The 15,305-nt window shown below is 41.3% G+C and overlaps 1 protein-coding gene across 3 annotated transcripts in view; it reads right to left on the reverse strand.

Moving 5' to 3' along the window:
* The window catches only part of Prim2 (DNA primase subunit 2), a 250,298-nt gene that overhangs the window by 192,157 nt on the left and 42,836 nt on the right, over positions 1-15,305 (reverse strand). The window contains exon 1 of one of the 3 annotated variants that reach the window (XM_057794658.1): positions 284-423. The exons of the other annotated variants lie outside the window; for them this stretch is intronic. The gene's annotated coding sequence lies outside the window, so the exon portion shown is untranslated. Of the gene's footprint in view, positions 1-283; positions 424-15,305 lie in introns of those variants that run through there. 3 annotated transcript variants of the gene reach the window in all.

The raw sequence follows: 15,305 nt of genomic DNA on the forward strand, positions 1-15,305 counted from the left end.
GGAAGTCAAGTGATGCTGCCCGCTCACACGGTCTGTGTCGCCACCCTCAGACGTCTGGGAACTCAAGACCAGATGGGGTTCTACTTGGGGGCAGTCCTTAAGTCAAGGGAAAGAAAAGTAGATTCTACATGGAGGAGAGACTTACGCCTCATCTTATAACTCTGGGGACCTAGCCTTTGAATCCAGCCTTCCATAACATTCAAAAGTGCCTCAAGTTCCCGCCAGGCCTCGGCGCCTTCCAGGGCCGCGTCTCTTCCCACCCCTCAACCCCCGCAAACATCACCTGTCACTCGGTCCCACCAGGTCAACTTGCAAACTTTCAACTCCACGTTTTCTCCGTCCCTAATAAACCCGCAAGATTTTCGTTAGCCAGCCAGCAATCAAACTGGAGGAAATACCGCGCTGACAGCTGCTCTCTCCCAGTGGCGGGAGAGTTCATTTGGGGCCGGAAGCGGAAGTGTGGCGCAGAGGTCCCAGCCCCTGGCGTCCCGCCCACCGTGTTGCTACGCGCGATCCGTGGGAGCGACTGAAGGGGCAAAGTGTTTCGTGCATTTTGTTCGCAGAAGGACTTTTTAATTGCTGGGGTTTTGTGTTTATTTTTGTTTTGTTTTTCGTTTTGCTTGCGTATGTTTGATCTTTCTGAGATAGGGTCTCCCACTGCAGCCAGGAATAACCTGGAATTCATGGCGATCCTCCTGCCTGAGCGCCCCAAGTGCAGGAGTTATGGGCTGAACCACAACGCCCGGCATTAAATATCTTGAATTAAAATGTCTGTGGATTCTGTTCATTTGTTTTCTAGAACTTAAACTGTCCCTCGGTGCACGGAGACGGCGTTGGGACTCAGTGCTGCAATGCTAAGGGCAAACGTTTGCACGCTGCCGACAGAGTTCGTGTTACTAAGTACTGAAATCCAGGGGCGGTGCTAGTACGGAGAGATGGAAAGAGCCTCCCTGGGTCGGCTTTGCCCCGGGTACACTAGGACTTCCCCTCATTCTGTTAGCAATGCCGCCTTCCTTTCTCTGTTGAGAAAACAGCTTCAAGAATAATGTCCGTTTGCGCATCCACGTGCGGTGCCCTCGGTTTCTCCTGCGGCACCTCGCAGGGTAACATCAGAGCCGGTCTCCAGGGAGTGGAGGAACCTGCAGGATTTAGCAGAAATGCTCAGGGACCACAGGGAAGCCGGCGGGATGGGAAGATCCTTCCCGCGGAGCTTTAGAGCCCCGCAGCCCTCTGCGGTCTACAGTGTACCAGGCCGCGGCCCCTAGGTGGCGTGTCTCCCTTACAAAAGCCGCAGGCAGAGGCCCTGGAAACGAGGCTGGACTTAGTCGTCGTTTTTAGAGATGCATAGTATAGTCGAACACTTTGAAGCTTCTAAATGCCCACTGAAGATGGACTAACTGGTAACTGTCCCTTGGACCAGAGCCTGTTATAAACAGTTTATATGTCAATTTTTATTCTCAAGCCACACAAGGAAGCCTCTAGTATTAGCTCCAATTAACAAAAAAAGTGACTTCCAAAGGTTACCTAACAAATAATAGAACTGAAGTGACTATCACGGAGCTCCACTCTGCCAGCTATCTTGCTGTCCTGATTCCACTAATACAACAGTGGGGTATACATTTCCCCTCTGTGGCATATACACAATTGACATCACCAAGTCCAACCTGTGAATTACCTCTAAAGGGTAAAAAAGAAACTGAAGCACAGAACAGAGAAGGTATACATGACTACATGACTAGTCTAAGGGTATCACAGAAATCTAAGTGAAGTCACAACGAATTTTTAAAAAATCTAGAGCTAAGACTAGGAAAACAAAATTGTGCGTCTAAAAAGGTACACAGAATTATTATGCAGTGAGAAAGGGTTTGCCATAAATATAATACAAAAAGTTAATATTGTCGGGAATATTATAAATATAATAAGCATCAATTTATTAGAGAAAATCTTACACAAACTACAAAATTAGCTCACGAAGTAGTCGGTTATAAAGTATGAAAATGTTTATTGCTATCAGAAATGGAATTTTCCTGGCAAAACTGACAAAGATCTACCTGCTTCTGCCTCCCCGGTGTTAGAATTTAAAGCATGGGTCACCATGCCAGATTTACTTTTTATGTATTTATTTCCCTCTACTACCGGTCTTCATGGTTTGGGAACATAAACTACTAAAACATATGATGAATTGTCTCCTAAGGGAAATGCACCTCTGAGTCAATTTTGTACCCTGTTTCAAACGGTTCATGGTCATCACTTGTGGCTTGTTAAGAATGCCAAGGCTATTTGATTTTAAGCTCTTTTTTGGACAGCCCTTTTTACTTATCTTCATCTATCAGTTTATACGATCCCTTAAATGCCTACCTTCAAAATTAGAATACGAGATAACTAATGTCATTGCGTGGCTATTTCATAAAGAAGTTGAAAAACGTTTAACCTTACCAAAATCGTATTATGCCATGTAATAGATGTTTTTACATCATATCAAAAACCTGGGTTTTTCTTGGTTTTTAATTTATGTTTTCAGTTGTGAGCCTAGCTTTTAACGGATGAGCTGTCCCTCCAGTCCTGTTTTTAGTTTATGTATTTATGTGTATGGATGTTTTGTCAGCTTGTAGGATGTGCACCTCTTGCATGAAGTGACAACAGAGGCCAGAAGAGGGCATCAGACCCCCCCCCCCCCCCCCCCCCCGGGACTGGAGTTACAGACTCCTGTAAACCACTCTGTGGGGCTGGGATCAGAAGAAGAGTGCTCCTGAGTGCTGAGCCCTCACCCCAGCCCCTTCAAAGCCTGTATCTGATTTCAGAGAACAAAGTAGCCTGAGTCTATCAGCTATACCAAATATCAGTGAGGGTCACTACACACTGTAAAAACTGTTTTCTGTATCCAGGGGCAATGGAAAGGGCAACTTCCCCACAGCAGTAACACACAACGATGTGGACATTTCAGCTGTGCTTTCAGTGAGGAGCTCTCTCGTATATTCATTTCATCAACAATGAGGAATTATGTAATGCTGAGTCCTGGCAAACCGGACTCTCAAGAAGCTACAGGCGCCAACCTCATAGCGGGAGATATATATATGCACAAACACAATTTTACTTTCGATAAACCATAAGCAGTCAAAACCAGGGACTGCCGTGCCTTTTCTGGAACCATGGCTTCTGGATCCCAAGAGCCTTCAATAAATATTTATGGGAGGAGATTGATGAGTCCTGGAGGGATGTCTAAGTCATCGCTGGGTGATGAGTCCTGGCGAGACTATGAGCAAAGAGCTGGGTTCGGCTTCACAGGAAACAGATGGTTTGAATCGAATGCGCCTCTGACCTTAGAGACAGCAAGTGCTCGTCTGAAAACTGTATAACATTCCTTTCAGAATGACTCGGCTGCCCAGCTTCTCCTATAATAAAGCACAGAGCACCTTCCGCAGCATAATTTCCATGAATCATCACTGCTCCGCTCAGGGCCTGTGCTGGACAATACCAGCTGCAGACAGTCCAGTCCAACCCAGATGGCATTCACCCTGAGCTGACTTCACCACTCCAGAACTCCAGCTCTATGGCGCTCGACACAGTAGAGAGTTTCATTGCCATACTTGGTAAGTCAGAGCACATCTACATTCTTCCCCACTTTAGGCTGTGTTACCCCAAAGCCCAAGGGTGTGCAAACATTCTTTACGAAGTGAGCATCCTCTGATCGCTACACCCTGCCAGAGCTGCTCCCCGTGGAAAGTACAGGAAAAGAAGCCTTTCCAGCAGGGTGCCTGACCCATAAAAACGAAGGCGAACTTGGCCACCTTCTGCTCTCTCCACCCTCCTGACTTCATTTCCTACTTCAGAGAGTTTGGCTATGAGAGAAATCTAAAAACAAACATCCCATTCTTTCTCCCTTTGCTTCCATTAGTCTAGCCAGCGAAGGTCAAGAGAGCCGGAGGGAACATACCCTTAACAGGTAGTACAGGGAGGAAGACACGCCCTTCCATATACCAAGATGGCTAATTTTATTCTGGAAACGTCAGCTAGCCCTACTAAGTGCCAAGAAGTGTTTTCCAATGAAAGAGTTCCAATCTCTGTCCTCTTAAATTTTATAGTCTAGTAGGAAAGAGAAAAGAACAAATAATTATATGAATTACTATGTGAGATAAACCAAGCAATAAACAATTCAACCAGAGGAGGAATATGAACAGTTCTTGGCGGAGTCTTAGAAATTCCAGAAAGAGTGTCTGGGAAAGGCTGGATAGAAATATGAATATGAAGCAAAGATGATAAGAAAATTAGGAATTCCACAGCCTTTGAACTGTGAATCCACAGAAAGATTGATATAATCTTATAGCATTTGAAATACTGTGTTACTGAAACAGGAATAAGCGAATTAATCGAACATAACAGAGAACCCAGAAGCCCAGCATGTGACAGGCCCACTCCTCTAGTCAGTGGAGAAAAGATGGGCAATTCTAGATTACTCTGGGACAAATGGCTGCCTGTGGGAGAAGAATTTTATTCTCTACCTCTTAGTATCCACTGACATCAACTCAAGCTAGTTGAAGATACTACAGAAATGCAAAATAATAAGACTTTTGGAAAAATATATGCATGGTCTTTGTGATGTTTGTGTGCCAAAGAGGTTCTTAAAGATACAGGCACAGTGGCATGCACCCAGAGTGTCTGCTATTTAGAAGACTAAAGTGTTAGAACGACCTATACCCAAGAGTTGGAGGTCGTTCAGAACAACAAGCTAGCTCACATAACTAAAAGCGGGGAGATTAACAAAAAGCATAGGAGTCTGGAGACGGGGGTCTCATCAGTTAAGAGTGTATGCTGGGCTGGAGAGTCAGCTCAGTGGTTAAGGGCACTTCTTGTTCTTGTGAAAGACCCAGGCTCAATTCCCAGCAACCACATGGAGGCTCTCTGTCTCCTCAGACACCAAGCACATGTACACTGCACAGATGCAGACAAACAAAATAATAAAAATAAATCTTTAAAAAAAGTGTATATTGCTCTTGCAGGGGTCCAGGTTCAGTTCCCAGCAGGGTGTCAGACAGCCCACAACTGCCTGTGACTCTAGCCCTAGGAGAGCCATCCCCCTTCTTCTGGTCTCACGTGAACATGCCCACGCATAGACACATACATATAACTATAAAGCAAATCTACAAAGAAGAAAAGTATAAAACAGTTCTGGAGATGGAGAGCGATGATGGTTGCACAATAATTCAAATGTATACACTGCCACTAATTGTACACTTAAAATGGTAAGTTCTGTGTTGTGTATCTTTTAACCACTTTCTAAACACAAGCTAAAAGTGAAGAAGTCCCAAGAGAGGATAATGAAGGTGAATGTAGAAAGAATTCATTGATTATTTGGAGTATATTAGAATAAAGAACTTAAGTTTCGATTTAAGTATAGGTGCATCTTCATAGCCACAAAATTAGACAAGTTATAACCAACACAGGTTACTATCCAAATACAACTAATAAGGAAAAACTCAGGGGCTGTCCCCACCATCAAGTTAGGGATGCACCACAGATGGCAGAATGCTTATCCAGCAGATATGAAGCTCTGGGTTCAATCCCCAGCACACACATAGTGAGTTGAAGGTCAGGCTGCAGGCGCTGAGGCTGTGTCTGAAAATGTAAGTAAATAAACAAATGCACAGTAGGAAAGAATGGAGGGAAATCTGAACAAGTGTTTCCAGGACAGGAGAAACAGTGATGACTCAACATATGAGATCATGTCAAACCACACCAAAAACTCAGGACATGGAAACGCTCAGTACAACCACAAAGTCTGAAAATATCCAGTGTCGAGAAGGCCCCCACAGGCCTCAGGAAAAGATGAACTCATGCAACCACTTTGAAAATCCAGTTAATATCATCGGGCGATCTCAGTGTGATTGCCCCAGTTCAAGAATTCTAATATAAGTGCTGTATATTTCTAGAGAAATTTTGTGCCTAAACATCCTCCCAAAAAAACAAAAACCACTAACAAACATATTCATAGGAACATCAAAATAGTAAAATACCAGAATCTGTTCACTGCTAGAGGAACGGGTAAATGAACTGTGGTCTTTTTGCCCAGTGAAATATACTTATAAAACACAATGTGAACAAATGAACTACAGCTGAAGTAAGCATGGAAATATGAATGATTCTCAGGCCTATGGGAGCAGGACACTGGGACATATGTTTATATGTAGCGTGTTCTTCATTCCCCATTCGTCACCTAGAAACCACTGCGTCCCTGCTCCCTGGTGTTGACTTTACAGGCTATAGAAACAGTTTTCTGTGCTGTGTGTTTACGGTTAGATTCATTCCCAAAATGACCTGGGAAATTGGGAAGGAATTGAGGTCAGTCTGGTATATCCTAAGGTGTCTCCCTGCAGGCCTGTCTATGGCCCTCAACACGTCACTGCCTGTCTCAAGTAAGCTGACACTAAATGATTCTCCGGCTTTGGGTCAGATAATAGCCCCCGTCCCTCTACCAGACTAGTAACAGGACCAAACTGACTTCTAATGAGTCCTCTGTGGCTGTCCCCAAACTATTCCTCTCAGACACACACACACATGTGCATGCACATGCACGCACACACACACACAAATCTTTGAGTTAGCCAATACTGAGTCGTGCCACCTGTCTTGTGTTGAACTCTAATGATACAATTCAGGATTTATATAAAAGCTTAAGGATTTAATCAATGTAATATTGAAGAGTACATACTAAAGGGTAGACAATGATTCAACTCAAGACGCTGGTTGCTCTCGGGAGAAGGGGCAGGCTTCAGTGGAACCTCTCTGCCATCTCCCTTCTCTCCCTAGTGGACACAAAGAAGATCTCGTAATATTGTAAAAGAAAGTGATATTTCAGAGAATGGCTTCCTGAAATTTCAGTGGGGAGGCTTGCAGAGCAATTATTTCTACTCTCTCTGATTTAGTAATTCCTTCTCTTCACCTGTCCATCTTGTCTCAGTCCTTTGGGAGGCACGGCATGAAGATTCTTTTTAGTAGGCCACCACCTTAACCTGAATTCTTTCCTCCACTTGCCAGCAGCACCACACATACACAGACACACAGACAGATGGGTGGACATGAACACACACACACTCAAGTACACACCTTGCAGCAATGACCTGACAGGGATCACCTAAGCCTCCGAGACACAGTTTGTCCTGCCTGGACCTTCTCATCACCCTGATTACATATAGAAGGTATGTACGGGAGGCAGATACATTTATTAATTTAACCTTCTCCCTCAGACTGGAAAAGTGTGTTGCTGGGCACAGAATCCTGAAGTTAAGCCAGTATCTTTCTGGTGAGGGGGACAGTGAAATAAGATGAACCTCACCCTGAACACAGGAACAGCAAAACTTGTTCACTTGGTGGGGAGGAGTTATTTCTAGATATCAGAGATGGAAAAGAATACAGAATCTTTTTCTCTGCCTTCGGGTTAGCCAAGTATAAATAACTCTAAATAATAGTGTTTCTGAACCTTACATTTTAGAGATAATTGCCGTAGGCACCATAACACCAAACACTATACATCTCTGGCCGGATTAACTTTTTGAGAGAATTCATCTTACAATAGTACTGTCGGCATCCAAAGGTTATGAGAAATGCCTGATTTTAGTAACTCCAATTCATTCCTAAATGTTTAGTACAACTCTTTTCTCTATTTAAGTTTAAGCTGGACTGAACTCCACAGTACAAGACACATCTATCTCAAATCATCTTAGTGACATTCAAAGGAATTGGCTTGGGGGAGGGGGAGAAGCCTCCCTTTAAAAATAAAATCTAAGAGCTACCCTTGAATCCATTGTTACCTTATGAACCAGTGGCATTTTTGATGCACTGCCCATGTAACCTCCCCAGGGAGAACTTCTAAGTGAATGGGTCATTTCACATTAATCCAGTCATACATTGGCAACATTGAACTGCTATTTGATGTCAAACTACTCTGAATATCTTAATTTTTAAATACACGTCTCGTTCCTAAATGACAAGGCCCTGAGATGGAAAAGAGAGTCTTGCTGGGTTTTGCACTCTGCCTCGATCCCACCCGTAGCACAGTCAGACACTCCACAGGGACCTGCTGAACTGAACTGAACTGAACTGAACTCCTTCCTATTCATCCCTGGGTCCAGATGGGCTTTTGTGTGTCCTATGATGTAATCCTCCCCGAAGCTGTATTTTCGCTCTCACTGTTGGCTTTCCGATGGCAACTCCCGAAGCAAATATTTTCCTTCGGTTGGCTAAGCTTTGGAAACTGAAGAAGGCATCAATACGAGGCTGTGATGATGCCAAGATTTCATTCCAGCTTGACTGATTGATTATCACAAGTAAAAGTTAGTGCTCCTCGTGGGGGAAATGATCTTAATCTTTCACAGGATAGAAGCCATGAAATAAAAAGGAATCTTTCTAACATTGATAATATAAACTGTAAAGGGTAAATGTTAAGATCTGTACTGACTGCAGAGAGGAAAGGAGCCTGCCTTCCTGACTTGGGTGGGATCACCTCTACTGACTTTCTCATCTTTGAGTAATAAAACATCACCCATCAGTAAGTATCCACGAGGTAAAAAAAATTCCTTCCTTCTACAGTGAAAATGAATTTCCCCATGGGGTTAAATAGTTTAGGTCCATGCTTCCCAAGTGTGTAGTACGTACTTCAAACTCTTCCCTGTGTGGGCCCCTCACCCACCGCTCTCTTTCCAAGCCTGTGTGACCCACGAGGCTGGGGCCTTTTTCACAGACACTGGCTCCTTCCCCTCCTCAACCAAAGCTGACTTTTCCCAATCCACACATACTGCCTAGGCCACACGAGCCACTCCTAAAGCCAAGACTGCCTTCTCCTGAGGACATTGTGATGGAAAGAGGCTGGGCTGGGCTTTCTGCAGAGGAGGACTTCGTCCACTGATTAACAACCCTCACTGTGGGATTTCCTTTCTGCTGTGAAGATATAATCCAACATTTGGTAGAGAATACTAAACCCAGGTTTTGCCAACTACAATTTTTCTTATAATAATGATGTTGACATTTACAAAACACATAACAGTTTTCAAGGCTATTTTGTTTGTATGATCGATTAACTCTCCGGGGTCTATTTAACCATGTTAACTCTTTTCCTTTCCATTCTCCTTAACTTATATGGTGTTTAAGTAAAAATATACATCTTGTGTCATTGGGAAGGCTATTTTATTTCCAAATAGTGCCACATGGGAGCCCCTGTCCATAATAGCAACTGCTTTAGTGCCAGATGATTGTCTGAAGTGAGAAGGTCTAGCTTTCAATATATTGATAAGCATGTCTAAATATTCTTGATTTTAAGAGTCTAAAGACAAAATGTTTTTTTTTTAATTTTAGTTATTTTACTTTTATATGCATGAGTGTTTTGCCTGCATGTGTGTCTGTGTGTCGTGTGCATGCTTGATGCCCAAGGTCAGATTCCAAGGGGGAATCAGATACCACAGAACTGGAGTTAGAGAGGTTATGAGTTGCCATGTGGGTACTGGGAATTAAATGTGGGTCCTCCACAGAGTTAGCCAGTCTCTTAACCAGCGAACCCTCACTATACCCAACAAAATACCTTTAGATCATTGTCTTGTGTCATCAACACCAATTTGGGTGTAGAAAATTAATTCTCTATAGTTTCTATCTAGCTGTAATTTTCAATTCCAAAATGCTTTCATAAAGAAACCATCAGTTTCTTAGCCTTTCTTTTAGCGAGTCAAAGTCTGTCTGGATATTAGCAAATGAACCCAGTTAGAAAACTAAGGCACTAGTGAAATGAGAATTGATGCAGAGGAACTCAAATATTGGAGCCAGTGGTGATCACTGATATTTTGGCAAAGAAACTGCAAATTCACAGTAGCTGAAATAGAAATTTGTGGTAGGAAAGGAGCTCTTATGGGTAGATAGTTCAGAAATCCAGAGGGTCCACCCAGTCCATCCAGCGTAAGAGGCAGAAGTATTGCTTTGATCTTTGTCTTTAGATATTACAACTTGCCACAGGTGCAAGCAGTATACATACAACAAAATATACAATGAGAGATTTTTTTTTTCAATTGGATTTTTTCTCCCTTGTGTTTTCAGGTAAATAGCTATGTTGATTGGCCTATATTTGCTTTTCTAAAAATTTAAATAAATAACCAGCAATGGTAATGACAGTCACTCAAATGATAATCTGCTGTGCTCAGACTGCAAAGCCTCAAGTGAAAAAGATACCAAATCGTTTCATTATTATTCTCAATATGCATTCTTCAGTTTTAGTAAAATACCCAGCAAACTAATGTTACTCATATTGTGTTGCTTTTACAATTTTGCAGCCTATAAATGGATTTGACTTTTATATGTTATGTTAACTGTAAGCATATATAATGGTTAATCTCAGCTATCAATTTGATTGGCTATACAGTAAAGGTGTGTTGTATGTTGTGTGCTGTGGGGACTTTCCCAAGACAACTAGATCATGGAGAAGGCCTGAACTGATGAAGATCTAATCCATTGACAAATTGAAATTTAGATACATCATTGAAAGATAGGAGAAGTTCCTGTCTTGCTGAAGGAGGTGACTTACTGGGCTTGTGTCCTAAGGAGCTATGTCTGGCTCTGACTCTGCTGATTCTGCTCCTTTTTGATTTACATCCATAATAAGACGCCCATTCTCTGCCATACACATGCCCCAGCATGGGCCCAGAAACCCAGAACCACGTTACCCCAACCTGTGAGTATGAATATGATTAATACATAATTTTCTCTTAAGGTGCCTCTGTCAAGTGATGAGAAAATTAATTAAAAAGCATATTAAAAACTATCCTAACAATTACAGTGCCAAAAAAGATACACATCAACTCCAGCTACCCTCAGTGTTCAACTCAAGCTTGAGAATTTCTAACCTAATCATAAAATGCATGGACAGTAAACCCTGTCACTCATAGTATAAATATGAAATAGTAACTTAAAATGATTATCGACAAATATAGTTGGGCAATAAATTTTAACAAATATCGTCTTGGGTTTTCATTGCTCTGAAGAGACACCATGAGCATGGCAACTCTAATAAAGAAAACATTCAATTAAATGTGGCTCACTTCTAGTGTCAGAGGTTCTGTCCATTCTAATTATGAAGGGGAGCATGGCAGCACGCAGGCAATGTACAGGCAGATGTGGTGCTGGAGCTGAGACTGCTGCATTTGCAGGTAACAAGAAGTTGGCTGACGTCCCACTGAGGGAAGCCTGAGGAAGAGACTCAAAGCCCGTCCCACAGTGACATACCTTTTTCCAACAAGGTCACACCTCCTAATAGTGCCACTCTCTTTGGGGGCATTTTCTTTCAAACTACCACATATAGTAATTTTAGAAAACTATATTCTTAGAAGATAGTTACTTTCTACATCAGCGATTATTTTATTGAGGGAATGGAGCTTTCATGGCTGAGCTTTTATTATGCATTAGCTTAGGGACAGAAGGCTTTATTCTGTGAGAAACAATGTTATTTAAAATCACTGTATCAAGTGACTCAAGATTATTTAGAACACCCAATAACACCAACAGAGTTAGAAAATACTGAAGATGAAACATCATTTTTGTTTGTTGTAAGGAGGAAGCCTCTTGTTTGTTCCCGGTCACCTAGTCCCAAAATAATCACACAGAAACCATATTATTTAAATCACTGCTTGGCCAATTAGCTCTAGCTTTTTATTTGCTAACTCTTACATCTTAATTTAACCCATCTTCATTACGCTGTGCATCACCATGAGGTCGTAGCCTACCAGAAAAGTTTCAGCATGTCTGTCTCAGCCAGTAGCTCCCTGACTCCGCCTTCTTCTTCCCAGCATTCAATTTAGTTTTCCCTGCCTAAATAAGTTCTGCCCTGCTTTAGGTCCAAAGCAGTTTCTTTACACATTAATGGTAATCACAGCATACAGAGGAGAATCCCACATTATCAGTTCTGATAGAATCAGAACTTCAAGAGATAAAAGTTATACCTTTATTCCAAAAACATTTTGTATATTTATATCTTAGTTGCATGTGAATGATCAATAAATGCTTTCCATTATTTTGAACACACAATTTTAATGTACTATTTAAAATTCCACATCTACCTTTAAATTAATTAAGTACATGAAAAATTCTGGAGAAAATATAAAAGCCAAAATTACTTGCTAATAAAGTCAGATCTGGTGATTAAAGGCTATAATCTCAGTCCAGTCCTAAGGAGGATTATAATTTGAGGCCCACTTGGGCTCCATAGTGAGTTCTAGGTAATCCAACCTAAAGAAAAAAAAAAGCATATATATGCAAATGAATCAAGTATGAATATAAAGAGAGCACTTAAAATTCAAGAGTTAAATAACCTAAAATGGACATACATACACACATATGTAATCCAACTTTCATATTACTCAACAAAAAATAAAACTTTCATTTTTTCAGATTCTGAGTGTCATATATCTTTAGTATAAAAAACAAAGTTGCATAAAATATGATAAAGTAAAAAACAAAGAGCCTAACACTTAAAAATAACTATTGACATTTTTGTGCTCTTTTCCATGTAGCTTTTTTCAGTACATATACATAAAGGCTTAACGTCTATGTGTGTGTATATTTATATACGTCCTTCAATATTATATATACACACACGTGAGTCTACTTTACAAACCATTTCAAATCTACTTCTGTTCATGTAGTAACACACTGTACACCCCTGTGTTAATTAATGGCTCCAAAGACTTTTACTGCATGACTCTAAGGAATGTGCTTTATAGCCAACTTCTTACTAATGAGACCTTAACCTGTGCTCACATTTTCACTATTACACACTGTAATGCAATCAGGAACTACCCACATATATCTCTGCATCTTTTCCACTGTTTGTATTGAAGTAACTGGGTCAAGAAAAGTGTGCATTGGGCATGTCAACGTATTATGCCAGGACTTCCTCTAGAAATATTTGGCTAATTTATAAACATTATGAATTTAGGGGGTGGAAACATTTCTCAGCAGTTAAAAGTATGTGCTGCTCTTACAGAGGACCTGAGTTCATTTCCAGAACGCATTTCAGGCAGCTGACGACTAACTGTAAATCCAGCCCAGGGCATTCAGTGCATTCTTCTAGCCTCTGTAGGCTCCTATATTAAACTCACACATACATACACACAAACACACAGCCATACACATAATTTTTAAAATATAAATCTTTTTTTAAAAATTTACTAGTTTGTTGCTTTGTCTTGTTTTGAAACAAGGTCTCACTAAACAGGCTGGCTTTGAAGATCCTACTCCTCATACTCTTGAGAATCTGTTGCTTTTATGGATGTTATAACAATATGATAGTTTTAGTTTATTCATACCACATTTTTATTTTGTGGATTGGGTGTGTGTGTGTGTGTGGTTTGCTGGATACAGACTTAAGGCCTTGTCCCCCCAAACCACTGATTTATATCCAGAGTTCTAGAACTAGTTTACTATTAAAATGTGGGTAAGGGGTGATAGAAAATACCCATTTTTAATCTATTTTGGATGTCTGATGTCATTTTAGCTAGACACAATTATACTATGCAATTATGACCTGGGTAATTAACAGTAATAATTTTTTTAAATCAGCCTAATTGGGAGACTGAGTCAGGAGAACCACAAATCCAAATCCAACTTGTGCTATTCAGTGAGAAAGTTATTCAGAAGAAAAAAAAAAAAACAAGCAAACAGGCAATAACAATAAAAGATAAAACCCAAAAGCCCCAGAGTACAGGAGCTGGGCCAGGAGGCCCTGGATTTTATCTCCATAACAACAAACTCTTTAATTTTTAATAACACATTTCAACACTATGATTAATAGCTTTTAGGACTGAACAACATCCAAGCACAGCTGCCCAAGACAAAAACTTGGAACTATTACTGCTGGTTTGTTTTATCTGAAGTCCAAATGTTTAAGGGCAATACATTTATGTCTTGGCTTTATAAGAAGCATTCACTGATAACTTCTCCCGAAAAGAACTCTTACTTTTGGATTCAACTCTCTATCCTCAGAGTTCTCTGTGTCCATTTACCTCAGTGAAACACATTGGTGACCCCCGTGTTTTTCAGGGTCACTCACGGAGAACCTGATGATATAATTTATTGTCCACAAAAGCACACATCTGAGGGTGGATCAGGGTTGCTGTAATGTTGATTCTTGGCTAAGCCAAAACCATCTCTACAAAGTAGACTGGACAAATAACTCAAGAAGACTTTCCAGCTAGTGTGCTTTTAGGAGTTGGCTTTTGTGGATTTTACAATATTTCTTAAGTAATCACTATGTGCTTTTATATATATATATATATATATATATATATATATATATATATAATCTGGGCCCTTTAGGAGCTTACTGACATGTGTGAAAACAGAGCTAATGGCAGTAAAAAAAAAAAAAAAAAAAAAAAAACTACGTTGGAAAACTCCACCCAACAGATAATCCCAGAGAGTTTTCTTCATGCCTTACAGGTCTAATGTGTGCTTGTTCTCTTTTTCCCTGGAATACTTAATGAAACTAAATATCATTTTCTTAACTTTGGATTTGAATCTGAAAAAGTAACAGGAAAATGCTAAAAGCACAGAGCACAAAAGTCTGAGGCGAAACTAAAAATATCAACTTACTCTTGAGTGTAATGGTCTGCCAAGCCCTCCTTGTCTGAGGCAAGCCCCTCCCACTCCCCCCTATCAACCACTGAGGCAAGGGGATCTTTCTTCTGCTTCTACTCTGAGTCTCTCTCTCTCTCTCTCTCTCTCTCTGCCTCTCTCTGCTCTTCTCCCTTCACTTTCTCTGCATAGTGTGTCTATCCGTCTCAGTCTCTCACCTGCCACGTGGCTTCCTGCCTGGGACCCTGCTGCCTTCATGGCCCGCCGTGGTCTCAGGACCCACTGCCCACTGCCAGCTGCCAATCGGGAACCTGCCTCATTTTACTTAAACCATTACATTGAGATCTTAGTCTTGCTATTAAAGAACTTAGGAGTGGACTCAGGTGGAATCTAGAGGACAATTTTAATAGAGTCTAAAAGAAAATCCCTAGGACAAGCAAGCTCTATGTCTCCGCGGCTGCCTGGAGGAGGAAGGAGTAGGGAAAGAGCAAAGGCCAGGTGCTGCTAGAGCTAAGCCTCGTGGTGGGCATCACGTGATGGGGACAGGAGCTTTAGAGAAGGAGTAACTCCCAAAGCTTACAGAAAGCATCAGGGACGGAAAGGAGAAAAGGGAAAGTTAGGCTTTTTCTGAGCAATTCAGAAAAGCAGAAGAATTTACAAAGTTACATGACAGGGTTCTGCAAGCCCCTGTACAAGGAAGAGGT

Source organism: Chionomys nivalis, chromosome 19 (assembly GCF_950005125.1).
Source record: "Chionomys nivalis chromosome 19, mChiNiv1.1, whole genome shotgun sequence".
Lineage (NCBI taxonomy): Eukaryota > Metazoa > Chordata > Mammalia > Rodentia > Cricetidae > Chionomys > Chionomys nivalis.